This window comes from Corvus cornix, chromosome 1 (assembly GCF_000738735.6).
Source record: "Corvus cornix cornix isolate S_Up_H32 chromosome 1, ASM73873v5, whole genome shotgun sequence".
In the NCBI taxonomy this organism is placed as follows: Eukaryota; Metazoa; Chordata; class Aves; order Passeriformes; family Corvidae; genus Corvus; species Corvus cornix.
In genome coordinates this window covers 31,843,966-31,861,840 of record NC_046332.1, presented here as the reverse complement: position 1 = coordinate 31,861,840, position 17,875 = coordinate 31,843,966, and the positions used below count along the sequence as shown (strand labels likewise).

General features: G+C 39.5%; 1 protein-coding gene across 12 annotated transcripts in view; it reads left to right on the top strand.

Moving 5' to 3' along the window:
* The window catches only part of TENM4 (teneurin transmembrane protein 4), a 1,362,823-nt gene that overhangs the window by 849,218 nt on the left and 495,730 nt on the right, over positions 1-17,875 (top strand). For 11 of the 12 annotated variants that reach the window (XM_039562133.1, XM_039562174.1, XM_039562168.1 and 8 more), the window contains one exon: positions 13,956-14,098. The exons of the other annotated variant lie outside the window; for it this stretch is intronic. The gene's annotated coding sequence lies outside the window, so the exon portion shown is untranslated. The remainder of the gene's footprint in view (positions 1-13,955; positions 14,099-17,875) is intronic. 12 annotated transcript variants of the gene reach the window in all.

Genomic DNA, 17,875 nt, shown 5'->3' with positions numbered 1-17,875 from the left:
TTCTGTGTGCCATCGAGAGAAATACATCCTACATAAGTTTTTAAGGCAGTAAATGTATGAGAGGGGTGGTTTGTTTTTTGTACTACTTCATTTATTTTTTTATATTACCACTATACAATGAAATAATGACTATTATATTTGTAACAGCACTGAGATACAATTTGATAATGAATAGCAGAAAGTGGAATACTTCAGATTAAATTACAAAGATGAAAGACATCACTAGGTATCTGTCGCAGGCCTTGAAATGAAAAAAAGTCTTTAGAGCAATTATTCAAAAACTGGATAAAGGATATAGTACTCAAGTACTACTTTAACTGCCTAGAAATCTGCTGGGTAAAACTCACTGTTAAACATGGATCATCAAAAATGCTCCTAAGTTACACAGATGAAAAAATTTATGATGTGGAAAAACAAGAACTAAATCTAAAGTTTTTACGCTTTTATATTTTAGTTGATAGAAAAAAATGAAAGAGTAAATCAAGAAGCCAGTCAAAGATGTCTACAATGATCTGCAGTTTTCTGTTGCTGTTATGTATCTACAGCCGGGTCTACTGGACTCGCCCTATGTCTACTGAAATGAAACAAACATTTCCAGGGTGTAGCTTGTTAAACTTGGTTCTGATGCATATTTAGAGGTGAGACTAGCTGTAACCTGAACATGTCCATTTTTAAATTCCTTTGACTGTGGAAGAACTTAGACTTGTTCAGGAGTGAGTTGTCTACAATTAGCAAGATGGTAGCATTTTTCTTTCTGAATAACATGCAAGGATAAGAGAGAGCTCCAGGGCTGCCTTTTGGCACTCTACAGTCAGTCACACTGACAAACAAGTGAGTGTCCCAGTAGTGAACATGGGTGTAGTGCCCAAAGGAATCAGTGCAAGCATAAAAGGACTGAAAAACTCAAATCCTACCCAAATATTAATAAGGATCTTCCAACTTCTGCCTCAAAATATCAAACTATGTTTAATTACTAGGAAACAGTGCAAGGAGAATGAGACATGGCATAAAGATGTGCTTCAATTAAGAGAATGAGATCTGACCTAGAAAAATGTAGGCTAATAAATCTGAGAGGGAAATAATCTAAGCACAGTTATTAAGTCAGACAAAGATACCTGGAAATCAGAAATGTCAAAGGAGACCTTGGGGTTTTAGGAGACAGCAAATTATATATCTGCATGCTGCAATGCTAGAGGATTACAAAAGGCATGCTGTGACTTCGGTCTGTATGTGCAGCGTCATCATTCCTTTGTCCATAGGGAGGTGATTTTCTTGCTATACAGCAGTGATGGGATTGCACCTTGAATATAGTGATGGATGTTGACAAATTGAAGGGAATTCCAAGAACAGCAGCAAAAATCATTAAGGGGCTGAACGACCTGGCTTGGTAGGAAACAGAAAGTCATGCTCTCAGAGGATAAAGGGAAAAGATTGTTTTTCTTATCCCAAGGTGACAAAGACAGGCATGATGGGATTATGTTAAACAAAAGAAAATTTGAGCTGCAAAGCAGGAAGAAATTCTTGCTGCAGTGTGACTTTAAGAATTTTCTCAAGTATATGGTGGAAGACATTTACACTAATAGGAAGAGATGTCAGCAGAAAAAGTTAATCAGAACTTAATTTGTTCTGGCATTTGTACAAATGCCTTTTTAAAATTAAAATTAAATTAAATACAGTAACCTGTGTTTTCAAACTGTGCATTTTGTGCATCTGATGACCTGAGATATCCTGCAAGTGTCACTGGTTTATTGCTGGTTGTATTACACATATAATTATGACTTTGCATGAAGTTATTTTTCTGAACTTCTCTGGGGAATAAACATTAACACCTTGTCATTTTCTGCCACCTTCTACTACTGGTGGTTCAACACAGAGGTTTTTGAATTGACTTCAGCCTTTTAGTTGATAGGGTACATGTGTAGACTCCTCTGTTCAGCAGAATAAGGTAATGTTTCCATTGTACAGGCTTTTTCACTGATACCTTGTTATATTGTCGATAGCATAGTGGTAATACAGTCTTCCAAAAAAAATGTCGTTTAATATGCAAAATCCTTTGTGAATACCAGAACTTCTAGTGCAGGCCAGGTTGAATGGGGCTTTGAGGAACCTGGTCTAGTGTATGGTAGTAGAAGGTGGCAGGAGGGTTGGAACTAGCTGATCTTTATGGTCCCTTCCAACCCAAACCATTCTAGGACTTCATGATTTCTTGAGACATCAAGATCAAGGCAGAAATTGCTGATTTAGACTGCTCACCTGTGTGGATCTTTCAGACACCAAAATTCTATAAATACATAATGAGAAAAGTATTCAACGTGCCTAAGTTGGATATTGCAAGAAGGTGGCATTTACTGAACAAAACAGCATCAATGTTAAAAATTGGAAGGAAGCAGTGAGCTATTTGCATTGAAAAGGAGTTGTCATCTCTGTCACTTGCACTGAGCTCAAATGCATTTCTAATGCATAATGTATTTCTGATTGTGTAGGGATGTATAGCATAAAGTACTTAAAGACTACTTGCTAGGGGTTTCACTAAAAAAACAATTTAGTCAATTAACAACAGAAAATTTTAAATCACTGAATCACTTTTAAACCCTTTGAGTAGGAGTCTTCATCAGATGCTCTGTAGAAGAGAGGAAATTGCAGTGGCAAGTGTATGGATTAGTAAGTCTTTTCTAGCCATAATTTCAATTATCTTGTGATGAAACTTTTTCACCACGTTCCATTCACAATGGACTACCTTCACAACTAGACTGTATGGCAAATAATAGAGGAATCTCATTTCTTTTGCTATTTAGCTATGAAAAATTAATGGCAATTAACTGAAAATTAGTTGACAGGAAACAGAACCTTAATGCTATTAGAACCTTAAACTATGGAATATTCATTCCCTTTTTTATCTCATAATCTGTTTATCTGCTTTAATATTTATGGATAATGATATTTATTATTTTCTCATTATTTTCACTGCCTCCCTCCTTCCTCTTGTCAACTGAATCAGTTTCTTAAAGAATAAATAAACTCATTTCTGTAGGCATTTCTCAAATCCTCCTACACCTTGTAGTAAATCTGCTCCTTTACAGAGAGATCTCGTAGTGAAAGGACTGTGATTCACAGAATCACGGTATAAACTGAGTTGGAAGGGGCCCACAGGAATCACCAAGTCCATCTCCTGGCCCTGCATAGCACTATCCCCAAGAATCACACACCGTGCCTGAGAGCATTGTCCAAACACTTCTTGAACTCTGTCAGGCTGGTGCTGTGACCACTTCCCTGGGGAGCCTGTTCCAGTGCCCAACCACCCTCTGGGTGAAGAACCTGTGTCTTACATCCAACCTACACCTGCTCTGACGCAACTTCAGCCCATTCTCTTGGGTCTTGTCACCAGAGAGAGGAAATCAGTGTCTGCCCCTCCTCTTTCCCTCACAAGGAAGTTGTAGATGGCAGTGAGTCAAATTCATCAAGTTCTATCAGTCTTCATGTAAATCTGGTCTGTCGTTTCCAGTGTACTGTCATTATTTACTGGATCATTTACTGCAAAAAAAGGGGTTTCTGAAATTCATTAGCTTATATTTTAGCTGAAAAGATTTTACTTGTTCTAAGAGAGGGAACAAGAGGCTGTGCATAGAATGTGCAAAGGGGTTCTGCAGCCAAGCTGACTAGGACAAATTTAGTGGACCTCTTTCATTAGCTGTGAAGGTCATATCCCATTGACTTCTGTGGCACCGCACCAACATAATTCAAAGCACAATTTGTTCCAGTAAAGTTGGATTTGATCTCCTGTTGCAGTCATTCTGGCTTTTAAACCACTTAATAGCGTGAAGGAGTGTCAAAGTTTTGCTGGTGTGATTGGTTGTGATTTAAGATTCTTTGTGCATTTACTTTCTGGTTCATAAATGACTATTCAAGGAAGGCAACAGAGGAAAGGTTCTTTGATTTCATTCATTTGATTATGGCTTGATTCCATGCCATGGTAATTTCTGAAGAAATGTTTTCACACATTCTACATGTCTCAAAATATTTAACTTAAAATAATTTCCTCCATTTTGCAGTTTGAAAGGTACTTTTCACTCGATAATCTTGGAGGTTTTTTCCACCTAAAAGAGTCTACGAATCTACATCTAGTCTCCCTCTGGGTGCTGGTTAGACTTAACTCCAAAGTTACATTTCACATGGAAGACAAATATCTTCAGGTGGAATACAGGACCAATATGGCTTTTCATAGATTTGGCCCAGTTGATTTAATTTTAGATAATTCTAGCTAAACTACAGTTTGCTCTACAAAAAGTAAAGATAGTTCTTTCACCAGAAAAGGCCAGTTTATGCAGTTGGATGGGTTCTTCTAACAAGAAGAAGGGTAGTTTGGTGCTCTGGGTTCCTGTCTCCCAGGCCATATCTCTGCCCCATATCTCTTTACTGTAGAATTGTAGAAATTCCAGCACCTTTTATACTCATAGTCAAATGCCATATGGGACTTCCTAATATTAATTGAAAAGCTAATTAATAGATTTTTTTTTACGACACATGAATTCATCTGAATTGTCTTTTTCTAGTCACTGCTGAAGAACTGTAAGTCTTGAAGCACACTAAGTAGCCTTGAAAAATCTAGTCACTGTGAGTTCAAAACACTTTGTTTTTATCCAGTGCCAGAAAAGCAGTACTGCCTGTTATATTCAGCTACAGACAGCTTGAACTCTTGTAGCTGAATCAGTACCACGTGGTTTGGTTCCCTAGTTGAAGACGTAGACCAGCTCCTGTTTTTGTTGTCGTTGCAACATTAACCTCCAGGAGGTTTTGTTTTATTGCTGGCCTATTCCCCAGATGACTGTTTTCAAGTGGAAGGGGAGGTAAATCTGACAAGAAAGCAATAATTCATAGAGAAAATGACAGCGATAATGAAATGCTGCGGTGTTGGAAAGATTTCCCCAGCAGAAATGTGCAGCCTGGCTCACCTGCTGGAAGTTCATTGTCTTCAGTGTGTCTCCTCCAGACTTGACTTTGGCCCAATGCATTTTCTTAAGCAGAAGAACACTTTGCTGTTTCAAAGCTCTCAATTATTGGTAACATTGACCTGAATCTAAACAATTGTTATGTGAATTAAATCGTAATATCTAATGACCCAAGTGCTGCAATATGAATGTGCTGCCTGGGGAATTGCATTGTATAATGCTGGTTTGCATGGGCTGGTCTTTTGGCAAAGTCACAGAAGAGTGAGAAGAACATTCCCATAACAAGGACCAAGGACTTAAGAAAACTTGGTTTTCCCTGTCAGGTTATTCACTCTGAGGAAAGAGGTAGAGGGCAATAATTCTTCCATGAAACCAGGTAACAACCTTTTAATAAGCATCATTAAGTCTTTAGGTTGAAATAAGAGGCTATCTACCCTTTTATCCCATATTATATTGCCCAAATTCCTCTTTGCCATCCTCACTGTGGTTAGATGAAAGCCCCCTGTTTTCATATCGATCACTAAAAGCACTTTCCCCTCGTACCAGTTCACTGCATCGCTTCTAAATGCAGTTCATCTGATCTCTTTTACTTTGGCTGCTGCTCATTCAGGGCTACAAAAACTGTAGTTTCAGGCAGGTCTTGGAACCAAATGATCATATTTCTTACCTCATTCCAAGGGACAACATTAGGATCTTTGTTTAGGTGGGATTCAGAGTAAAATTAAAGCTCACTTTGCTTTCCCATGCATACCCACACACATGCACACCCATATATATATACACCACTCTTTCTCCACAAGGATTATTTGAACCCAGAACAGTAGACATCTGTGTATGTTTGTGCTTATTTCTTTTCAGTAACACACTTTCCAAATGCTAGCTGCTGGGGAAGTGTAACTGCACTGAAGTGTTAACCCATGTACAACCTAAGCTCTGCAGGGCTGGAGATTGAATGGTTCTTGGAGTTATTCTTTCTCGCTGGCAAAGAAAAAGTTTCTCTTTGACAAGGAAATTATTCAGGCAATGAAGTTTTTGGCTTAGGAGTTACGGAATTTACTTGTAAACAGCTCTAAGCTTATGTTGCGCTGTTTCCCTTCAATAACTTGCATGTAGCTGTAGATCTTCTTTCCCTTGCAAGTTTTGTATGCATGGAATTTTACAGGCATGAGACTCTGGAGCACTTCCATGTCTGTTTTCTCTTCTCTTTTATCCCTTCCAGACCTGCACAAAAAATCCATACTCTAGCTTGAAGGAGAACCATCCACAATGATAAGAACTACCCTCACATGCCAGATAGATTGGAAAATCAGGAGAACATTTTAGGGGATTGTTCCTGCACTAAAGTGAAATGACAGGCATAGACCCGCACAGCAGGCTGGATTTTATGAACACATATCAACATGGTATCTGCTGTGTTCAAAGCAGTCTGCAAGCTGCAAGGTAAAAATAAACCAAAACCAAACACACAGAAAAATTGTTTTTTAAATAATATGGCCTTTCCATAGTCCAAGTCTTGCCAGTTGCAAGCAGTGATTTTCCCCATCTTGTTTACATTAATATTCCCCACTTTAGTGTTCCCCAGCTTCATTTTATGGTGACACTGGCAACACTTTCTCTCCTCTGTTCCTTGCGGGCAAGCGAATTTTTGTGTTTGTCGGATACCGTGGATTACATTGTCTGTAAATGAGAACACTAACTCCTGGCCAGACTTCACCCTCCCTTCCCTTCCCTTCCCTTCCCTTCCCTTCCCTTCCCTTCCCTTCCCTTCCCTTCCCTTCCCTTCCCTTCCCTTCCCTTCCTTCCCTTCCTTCCCTTCCCTTCCCTTCCCTTCCCTTCCCTTCCCTTCCCTTCCCTTCCCTTCCCTTCCCTTCCCTTCCCTTCCCTTCCCTTCCCGCAAGATTTAATTGATCAGTTTCATCATATGCAGCTTAACCTTATGCAAGAACATGAAATAGCATATGGTTTTCATCCCAGAAAGATAATTAACCCCCAGGTGATTTCAGTCAAATGGCAAGAAAAAAAAAAGTATTGGGGTTGTTTTTGGAAGGGACAAGAGAAGGAGGAAGCAGGGAAATGATGTCACCTCTGGTGGCTTTTTGAACTTTGAGCCCTGAAATCTCAGTTTTGATGAATGCACTCAATCCTCTCATTATGAGAAAACTGAAGCATGTCTCAGGGTCTCCTGATGATGAAATTGATGCCCTAGGGCATCAGTGTGCACACTGCTTCCTACACCAGCAAGCCCAGTTGCTAATTCAGCAAAAGAACTTTCTTGCTGGTAGATCACAGGAGCACCACCTCTCCCAAACAGTGTTTGCATTTAGAGAGATAGTATTGTTCCTGTCTTCCCTTCATTCCTCTAGGGAGACTAACTCTGTGGTATTCTGTTGGACCTTCACTATAAATTGTTTTAGTTGGTCTCCTCTTCCCCATTGGCAAGTAATAAACTAGTTTATATGTTTGTTCCCTCTACTTTAAGCTTTTCTTTCTGTGACATTGCATCTGTGCTACACTGGCTGATATATGATAGGAGAAGGGCTGTTACATTTGTACATCAAATCGTATATCCGTAGTTTGCTCTGCACAGTCAGAAAATATTTGTAGGCTTTGCATCTGATAAAGGTCATCTTCTGAAATGCAGAGGTGCAGAAGAATCTTCTTGAGTCTGAGGACAGATTAGCTGCAATGATCTTTGCTATGGTTCATTTCTTTTGTAGAAGGAAGAAGCTCCACATATTCGGGACACATTTACCCTTGCTTAACAAGAACTGTGAATCATGTCAGTACATTGTAGCTCCAGCATGGGAAATTTTGAGCAGGAGCTGGGGTACTGGAAAATTTTCAAGGAAGAGGACTTAAGAAATAAATGAATAGTGTGAAACAAGCACCTAAATGCTTCCTCCTTAGTCTACCACCAACTTCAGGAAGGAAAGATGCAGAAACCCCCCACATTTTTCTTTAGCAAACTGAAATGGGAGACAGAACTCCAGGTATGTCGCTTGCCTGCTAGAGGTAGGATGACATGAAATATGAAGCTATCAAGCAGAGAGCAGAACTGATCCAAATTTGACAAGTCTAACAAATTGAGCTCAACAATTCTGACCTCCTCCTCCCCATCAGCCAGGCTTACAACTCCAGTGTTTATGCAGCACTGAACCATCAGCAGCCACCCCTCTCCTGTAAAATGGTCCCTGCCAAATGCTCGGAAGCACATCTTTTTGAGCCATTACTTCATTCAACATCATACATTCTCATTACTCCCACTTAGTCTCACTGGCTGTCCTGCTGGAGGGGAGAATTCCTCCTGCTGGAGGCCTGGAAGGGACAATTTTGTGTAAGTCAGTCCTCCAGCTACCAAAAAGTCACAGAGACAAGGTGGTAGATTCTGTCCTACACCAGGTGATTGCCCTTACATCTCTTTGTAAGAACATTCCACATGCATTTGCCAGATTTATTTCCATCTTGGAGACTAAACACTTTTGAATGAGTGAATCCTGGCAAACATTTCAAGCACCTGCCTTGCTTCTGGCTGAATGCTGAGCAATGCTATGGTTGGGCTGTTGCACGGTGTCTTTCAGGCTCTGAAATCTTGGATCTGTTGAGATGGTTCTCCTGCAGCTCCATGGGATGCTCCTTTTGTCACCAACCATCTGCCAGTGCCTTTGGCTACGCAGGTATAGAGTGTGCATGCCAGCCTGACTGGTGTCAGCACTGAAAATTCCCCAGTACTGTGTGCAAACAAAAGGCACTGTTCCAAGTGTAGGGGAAATATTGTATCATTCTGGGGAAAAACTCCCCAAGTCCCTTGGGGAGAAAGAAAAAAGCAATTCTCCTTCTTGTCAAGATCAAAAGGTGATAAAAGGATGGGGAAAATGTCATTTATGATAGGATGAACGCATAGTTAGTTAACAAGCTATATGAAGAGGGGTGTTGATAACATCAAAATCTGTGTATATCAAGTACAGGCAAGGTAGCAATAAGTGACCACAAGGTAGAAATTGTGTTGGCAAGATGGACTTGACCCAGAGGGTCGTTTCTGAGTCCCATGAAATACTACAGTTTTACTTTTGAGTTCTTCCTTCCATGAAATGGGTCACAGAACCATTTATTGGCAACTCAAGTAGAAATAGGTAAAAGCCACCCTTGAAAGAAACACTTTGCTTTTACTACTTGTAACATGTGGTCAATATTCCAGTAAAATTATAAATGTTTTACTTTCTCCATCCTCATGCAGAGCTATTGGACTGTATCACTGTTTCTGTACTATCCATGGTGACAAAGATGACACACAAACAGCGTGCCTGGAATCAGACAAAATATTTGCATAGCAACTGTGCCAAATAGGGTTAAGTAGCTCCTGTTTTGCAGACAAATTCACTTAACTGCAGGGAGTTCTGCAGGTACCATACCAAACAGTGGCCACTGGTTACTTTTTCACACGCTCAGCTGCATGCAAGAAAATTGGCATCAGGGGTCCTAGGATTAGATTCCTCTTTACATGGTGAAACAGCTGGAAGCAGTAGCCAATTATGAGAATTTTGGCTTTTGTGTGAGTACGGAAGAGCCAGGAACAGAAACCAGCAACTTCTGTTGCTTCATGTCATGGTCTCAGAACTATGGAATGTCACAGAGGCTGGAAGGGACCTTGGAGATCATCTAGTCCAACACACACCGCTCAAAGCAGTGTCAGCCACAAGAGCCCAGGGATGTGTCCAGTCAGGTTTTGAATATTGCCAAGGATGGAGTCTCCACAGCCTTTCTGGGCAAACTGTTCCAATGTTCAAGTACTCTCTGCCAGTCCAGAAGATTTACAGGACTAATGTGTTTTCATTTCTCTGTTGTTGATTCTTTAATACAGAAGACATAAATGTGTAGAATAGTCATGTTTAGTCAGTCGACCAAAAAGCTCTCTCTGCAAGGCCTGGTAACCTGTCAGGTTACCAAGCCTGAGTCAGGGAAGTATTCATAAATAATTGAGCTTTCTCAGATGAAGCAGTGCGACCCTTGGCCTCAGTATTATTTATCTTATTTAACAAAGGATGTTCTGGGGGTACATTCAGGATCAAGAAGTTTTGTTAATGCTGAAGGATGGTACTGGTATCATAGCCAATTAATGTGCCTGTTCCTACTGATGATAAATGGATCTGTTGTCTGTTCATCTGGCATTGAGCCTCCAGCCTTACATAATCATTTGTGGGTATACCCAAGGGTTTTGATAGTTAACATTTCAGCTTTTACAGGTCATCAGAATTTTTCAAGAAAGATAGATTTGGTAAATAGTAGTCTGCAGCAGAAAACTGGAGGTGAAAACAAAACAGTATTCAGAGGATGATAAGGTCTGTAAAATGGACCAAAACTTGTCTGAGGGAGAATCTTTTCAGTTCTATTTCAAAGTTCAGGGAGAGGAGAAAAGAAAGATGTGCGAAAAGTGCATCAAAGGAACTCTGGTGAATACAGGCTGGCTTAGCCTTCACGGGTTAATAGATCATTTGAAACTGCTGTTTTCAGTGGCTCTGAAATTGCAGGAAGTGGTCTGAGGCCAAGAGGGAATAATGACTCCAGGAGACATAATTTCTAGGGAGGAACTGAGGTCCTGCTTTGGAGGAAACACAAGCCACAGAATGAAATTCCTTGCAGTTTCAAGATTAGCAGAGAAGCTGATGGCTGGGAGAGAGAAATCTGTGGAGGGAGGCAGAAAATATGAAATGATCTCTGTGTGTCTATGTGTGTGCAATGTTGTGCCACATCACCAAGCCTTTTGTCCTTTAGCCAAGAATCTGAGCTGAAAACCACTTTTGCAAAGTCCTTCCAAGATGCACCACAGCTCTCCAATTCTGAGTATTCATGTTAATTCAACATGGAAATGTTGGGATCTGGGTTTTGAAATGTTTTAATGATTGCTGTCCTCACATAGATAATGGACAGGCAGAAGAGGGAGGGAGGAAGGAAGAGGGTCTGCTCATCTTGATTTCATCAGATGAAAAGACAGTGATGGCCATGCATAACTTGCACCACTCTCGTTGCTACTTCTGGTGGTTTTCTATCAATAGACTCACATCTGAGAATCATGGACAAAGAGAAAAACACATCTTTACAGATTGATCCCACCAAAGCGGCAGAGGCACAAGAGTTAGCTCAGTCTAAATTTAATCAGCCAGTCTCCCTGGAGTCAGTGGAGAGAGGCACCTTCACAGGGCAATTCAGGGAAGGAATCTGACTGCAAGGGCAGCATTAACCTTTATGACTATTCTGCTTTTGCCAAGAGTCAATGGGATCAATTCATAGCTGAGTGGGGAAGACTTATACTGGCTAAGAAGCAGTCCCAGTATCAATAAAACTACCACAGTGTGTTCTCTGTATCACAAAACTGCCATATGTCTCCACTTATGGGGATTGGGCATGGGGACTGTGGAGGGAATTGCTTTTCTGGGCAGGTTAATGTAACAAAAAGCGAGCCGCTCTGCAGCCATTAATCTCCTAAAGCCCGTAGTCTCAGTCCTCCTGCACTGTACTCTGTGCTATGCTTCATTATGGAGTCTTTAAACACCTCAGCTAAGGAGAGAGAAAGTAATTTAAAAAGAAAACAGAGCTTTGGCTCCTTTAGTTGGATTTTTGGAGAAGTAAGGTTCCTCTTGGGTTAAACTTCTCAGACTTTTCTGCTTTTGTTTTTATTGTATTAAAAAGGCCAAGTACTATTGAGGACACCCAAAAAGAATGCCCAACATTAGAGTATTTATTAAATCAAGATAAATTAATGTATTTAAAATTGTGAGTTTTAAGTATTAGAGCATTTTTATTCTTTTTATTTTTCATCCAAATCCAGAATTCCTATTTCCAATTTAGTAATAAAATCTGATGGTCTTGCTCTAATTTTTAATAATAATCTAACTTACAGTACTTTAGGAACTATAACTTCAAGAAGAAAGTGTAAATGAATGCTTATAGTATAAAAACCACTTTTATTTAATACCTTGGAGGTTTGGGGGAGGGTTGTTTGAGTCTTTTTTATCATCAAGAGGTATCCAATAACAATTTTCTGTATTTTAATTATGTCTGGAATATACTGCTCATTGTAAACAAAACACGTTGTTATTTAACATGCATATTTTAGCTCAGGGATTTGAAGCAGTTTACTGGGCTAGGACACATGCTCCACATTTGCATTTATTTGCTCGTAGAAGTTTGTCAGGAATTCTGAGATACCTTTGAATAATCTCAACTATCTGGTGTCATTTTTCTTTTCCTTACTGAAATAATATTATAAATGCATTTGTGGAGCTCTTGGTGGAGAAAAGATTTACTGTTTCTGATAGTTGCTTCACTGCTGTAAATCAGCATAGTGCTACTTACATCAGCCAGGCTACTATTTACCCCAGCTGAATGTTTCCTCCTTCAGTTCCAATATTAACTCAGTTAAAAATAGTGGGTTTATATTTAAGCCTCTGCTTCCTGAAGTGACAGTAGGTGGGCCAACTTGTAACATGATCAACATTTACAGCATTATCTCTACTGGAATACATTTATGACAGCTCCTAACAATCAAAACATAATGACGTTTTTGGAATTCCCATTGCTTTAATTTTTACAGAAAGGCATTATTAATTAAAGAATCAAAAGTGTGAGCCCTGATATAGCGTGCATACACGTGCATAAGTAGCATACAACACAAAATTGTTGGCATCTTGTTTGCAGCCCATTCCCTGAAGCAGTACTTGTGGAAAGGGGTGACGTGCTGGTGCTGTATATGCAGAGTAGCAACAGTGAGGTGGGGATCACAGAGTCCTGTTATCAATGCATAACTTGTAATTTCATACAAAGTTTAGTTTTGTAGTAAATTTAGAGACATTTGGAATGCCCAGAGCCATTTTAGATGCCCAAGCCTATTTAAGAGACTGGCAGAGAAGATGCAGGATTTGCAGGAAACCCATGTTTTTCTGGACAGCAGCTGAAGGACAGAGTACCAAGGACATCTCTAGTTGCACTGGGCAGTTCTATGTGGACAGCTGAGCTGGGCTGCATCTTGCATCTGCAATCACAACTTTTCAAGCTATTTTTTCATAACACTGAGGGGCATGCTAATTGTGAACTATCAGAAGCTGTTGGCTCTTAGCTACATCATATACTGGCTCATTTTCTCTGCTGTGCCACACGTTGTATCAGTGAGTGTTGTCACTAAACCAGTGACATTGCCCAGTGTGTCTCATGGTAAATAGACATTCAAGTACCTCTAAAACCGAGAGTTGTCTTCAAGTGCCCATTAAATATAGAGCCACTAAAAAAGGTGCCCAGGACGTTACTAAGTTACGGTGTCTGAACAATATGCAGTACGGAACTGAGGTGGTAATTTTGTTGATGTATGTGGAAACAATTGGACTCATCCAGGTGTCAAACACAGGAGTGTCTCTCCTAAATTTCTTCAAAAAAACCAATATAAGTCTGTAAAACCTATAATATTTTAGTGATATTTTAAAATAAGTAAATATGCTTTATTACCAACATGAAGCATAGAATATAGACAGAAAACAAACAAAAAAATGTAGTTAGAAGGTTTGTCCCAGGTTTAAGCATGTGTGCATATTAATTTAGGTTCAGTTTCATTCCATTCAGCTTGAAGCACCTCACATTTGATGTACTCCTTATCCAGCCTTTGAGACCACATCTAATGCATGAAGCCACCAGTGGGTAGTGGCACGCTGTGTATATCCTGGGTAGGAGCAAGCCTGGAACATGCCGTAACTCTGTTCCTGGGGAAATCAAAGCGTGGAAAGGCAGCGTGGATGTGGCTGTCCTGTAGATACAGAGGTAGATATCCATTCCTCCATATCAATACAGGCATAAAAGACAGGTACCAAACACTGTCTGATGTGACGGTAGCCTGGCTTCTGATGGAGGTACCCTGGTAGATGGAGGGAATCTGGGTCTTAGAATCCTGACAGCTGCCATGCAAACAACCTTTTCAAATCCATGCCCATCCTGTCTGACACTCAACACCTGGCTCCTTTTCTGTAGTGAGAATGGCTGGACCATTGCAGTGGCGCACTGATTTTTGTGGATGGTGAACACAAAAAGGGAATTGAGAAGAGGCCACCCGAGTTATTCTGACACATGACTTCAGTGCTTTCTATTCTTAGACAGATGAGGATCTGAAATATGTAAGTACACTATAATTGTTTTTTAGATTTATTGGTAAAGATGAGTCAAAGAAGTAAAACTCTTAATCTGTCATGGGTCTGGTATTTAGACATCTATAATTTTTTTTGATGTGTGTTTATATTTAAGTGAAGTTGATAAATCAAGATTTTCCTCATGATATTTTAAGCACCGTTATTTGTCTCCATCCTTGTTTTTTTTTTAAAGAAATGAGAAGAGCAAAACCCATGAAATTATATTTGCAATGTCATTTTAAATTTATTGCCTAATAAATAGTGATCACTTGGAAAATCCATTTTTTTTTCTGTGTTGTTAACAAGAGGTTTAACCAAAGTGATTGAATCAAGATGAGAAATGATCCCAGGTTCCTGAAGCTTGAATAAATGCTATTGTCAATGTTAATGCTCTGGTCTAGAAGTTTATTTAAAGTATCAGAAATAACCTAAATATAATTTCATGGCAGCTCATATGCTACTCAGCATTATTATTCCTTACCACAGAACCTCCATTGCCTGTGTTTTACCAGCATTTCCAACTCACCAAATACCTACCAACACTCAGCTATTTACTCCTGCACACTCCCAGTAAAGATAACACTTCTTTATTTCCCACCAAATAAACTGTATATTGACTTCCAGCTTTATCTTGTCTGCCACCAACACTTTTGCTGAATGAGAGCAACCAAAATATCATGTGGATATACTACTTCTGACTCATCTAATGATGCTGCATAAGATGGCTTTTAGAACTTTGTTATCCCCTATAAAAAATATTTGTGTGCAACAGTTAATAAATAGAACTTGTCAGCTGCAGAATGCTTTACCTCAGTTTTACAAATGAGTGTCCATCCCAAGGTATTGCAAAGAGAACAAAAGAAATTTGAAATGTTCCTACGGTTCTACATGCACCAAGACTTTAACTAGCCATAGACAAAGACTTAGAAACACAGGTGAGTTTATTTCTCTAACTTGAAGCCAGGAACACTATACTTCAAAGTACAGAAACCAAACAGGATCTGTAATGGACTTGTAAGGATGAGGCTGAGTCGTATGACATTTCTGGTTTTGAAATTAGTCACAGGAGAATGTTTTTACTTAGGGTTCAAAGTATAGCTTTATGTTTCAAGAATGTACTAATTCTACTTTGGTTTTAAGCAATAAGCATTTGCTTGTATATGTTTTCTTCCCCCGGTCCAGGTTATAAAACATATTTCAGATTATTTTGTTTATATAGTAATGAGACTACCCTGAATTCCTGCAGCTTTGGGCAAGTTCTTGAAAATACACATTGTACCTGTGACAGGCAGATTGTTCATGATATGTCTGAATTAAAATAAGTGTATCTTAAGGAATATTTAGATTCCTGACTGTAGCTGGCTGATTTGGTAGAGATTGGTGTAACAGCAGTGCCATTATATCAAGGCTTGTTCATCTGGAGATTCCCAGAGGTACTGCAATAAAACAAACCGTAGCCTAGGCATCTTCACTGTATTAGAGGGAGAAAATAAGGTTTTTCAGGACAAATAAAAAGTGGCGAGGCAATAGTAGAGCTCTGGGATTTCTTTTCAGAAAATAAAATAAAAGAAAATAAATAAAAAGCTTCTGAGTGGAAAAGTGAAACTGTTGGACATTTTTGAAGCTATGCAGATATGTAAAGGGTGCTGATGCTGTCATGAAGTATCTGCATATCTCCAGATAGGAGCTTTTGTATCATAATTTGTTCAGCAACTACCAAAATATCTTATTCCTGAAAGAAAAAGCCCTCACAAGTATCAAGACTTTCTTAAAAGGAAGAACAAAAAACTCGATTGCCACAAATTGTACATTTTAAGAGACCTATCAACCTAACCTAGACTTCTTGACAGCTATGGAAACAAGCCAAGGTTATATTAAAAAGTGGTATTGTGCAAGGGGTAACCATGCCCTGTCAGATGTATTGCATATACCCTGCTGTGTGCGTGGATATTTATGGATATGCCTATACAACATATCAAATCAAGGGGAAAAAAACAACTTACGGGGAGGTGTGCTAATATCTGGTTGTCCATGGCTAAAAGATACAGCATGAATGCATTGTCCTGGCAAATAAAAATGAAGGACATAAATGAAAGGTTATTCCCATTGTAACTCAGTAGTTCAAGGACATTTATCAGTACCACATATCTGCTGGAAAAGAGTGGGTGGGGGATTCATTCATCTTAGTTCCCTGTGGTTGCTATCTGCTTGGAAATCGCATCCATTGCTACCTGAATAGGGAACCCTGACAGCTGGGGACAATTTGAGTTATTTGAATCATGCATCTCTCCACATGTCACCAGGATGGGGATTTACATTTGAAATTGGAATTGGTTTATAACCTTGCAGAAATGCACAAGAGTAATACATGGATCTTATCAGTATGTCTGGCCAGCTTTGAGTTCCTGCAGAAATGTTGCCACATAAGGGTCTCTTCTGAGGTACTCAGATATCAGTGTGATTAGCCTGGCAGACAGACCTCTGTATTGGGAAAGCAAGGTCAGTGCTCCTGGGACAATAGGAGACATAAAGATTCGATAACAATACCTTATTATTCTATCAAATGATATCTGCAGAGCACTTTAAAATCATTATGTGAAGGACAAAGGATGCTGTATGTACAGAGGGGTAAAGGCTGACATTTCTACAGTGCATGTAATTAACAGAATTCTGTGCATGTCTGGCCTTTGGAAGAAAAATAATCTTTGGTTGCATACTGGGCATGTTGAGCTTCCATAATAAACACACAGGGAACCACTGTAAGGCATCTACAGAATCAAGGCTATTGTTTTGCTGGTGCCATGTCCTCAAACCTTTGAACCCTGAGGTTCAAAGACCTTTTACTACAAGTTGGGGGGTTCATGGGGACAAGAAACAGCTGCAGTAGTTTATCATTTTTATTTTCGGGGCTTCTCAAGCTCTTGGGCCTCTTGACCTAGCTGAATTTTGGTGAGAAGATAGAATATGTCTAGGTAGGAATGTCTTCCCTGAGTTGATGGGAAGTGCTGTGGTTCCTCTTGTTAAGGGGTGGTCAAAGGAACTAGTTAGCATGGGCTTTATGGGTTTCTGCTAAGAAATTGACATTTTCTTCTAACACTTCTGACAGTCCTTCAAGTTACCAAGACTGCAAATTAATACATTACAAAATAAAGCACTTGTTGTTGCATGTCAGGGTTCGTCTCTATTGCTATGCAAGAGAAACTCAGGAGATGATCAGAAATAGTCACCTGACCATGCCCTTATTTCACATATTGTACCCCACATGGTTTGTTCTCTCTGTGATCTCATTTCAGTTTTGGGTCCTGCTCTGCAGTCAAAAGTTAAGGGCAGTGATGCAGCCTACTGTGGAGAACACAGGGCTGAGCTGTGGTAATCTTACATCTACTCTGGATTTGCAAGGGTTTGATAGATTATATCAGTCTATCCCACCCATTTATACAATGAAATTAATGAGATTGCCTGACATTCATAAAGGACATTGAGATAAATAGAACAAAAATACCCCTTAGCAGTTGCATGGTTTTATTATATATTTTTTTCCCCTAATGATGCATGCTTTCCAGAAAATGGGCCCAGGATAGGAATAGGCGATTTATGCAGACCCTTGCAGCCTCCGCTATGCAAATTAATTTCCAGTACCCTGGAATATAGAATTACAGTACCTGTTTCATTAGACATGGATCATTTCTATAATGAGTGGTTGGCATTGCTGCACAATAATTTATCAGGATTTGGGAAAGGCATAGAATGCCAGAAAACTGACAG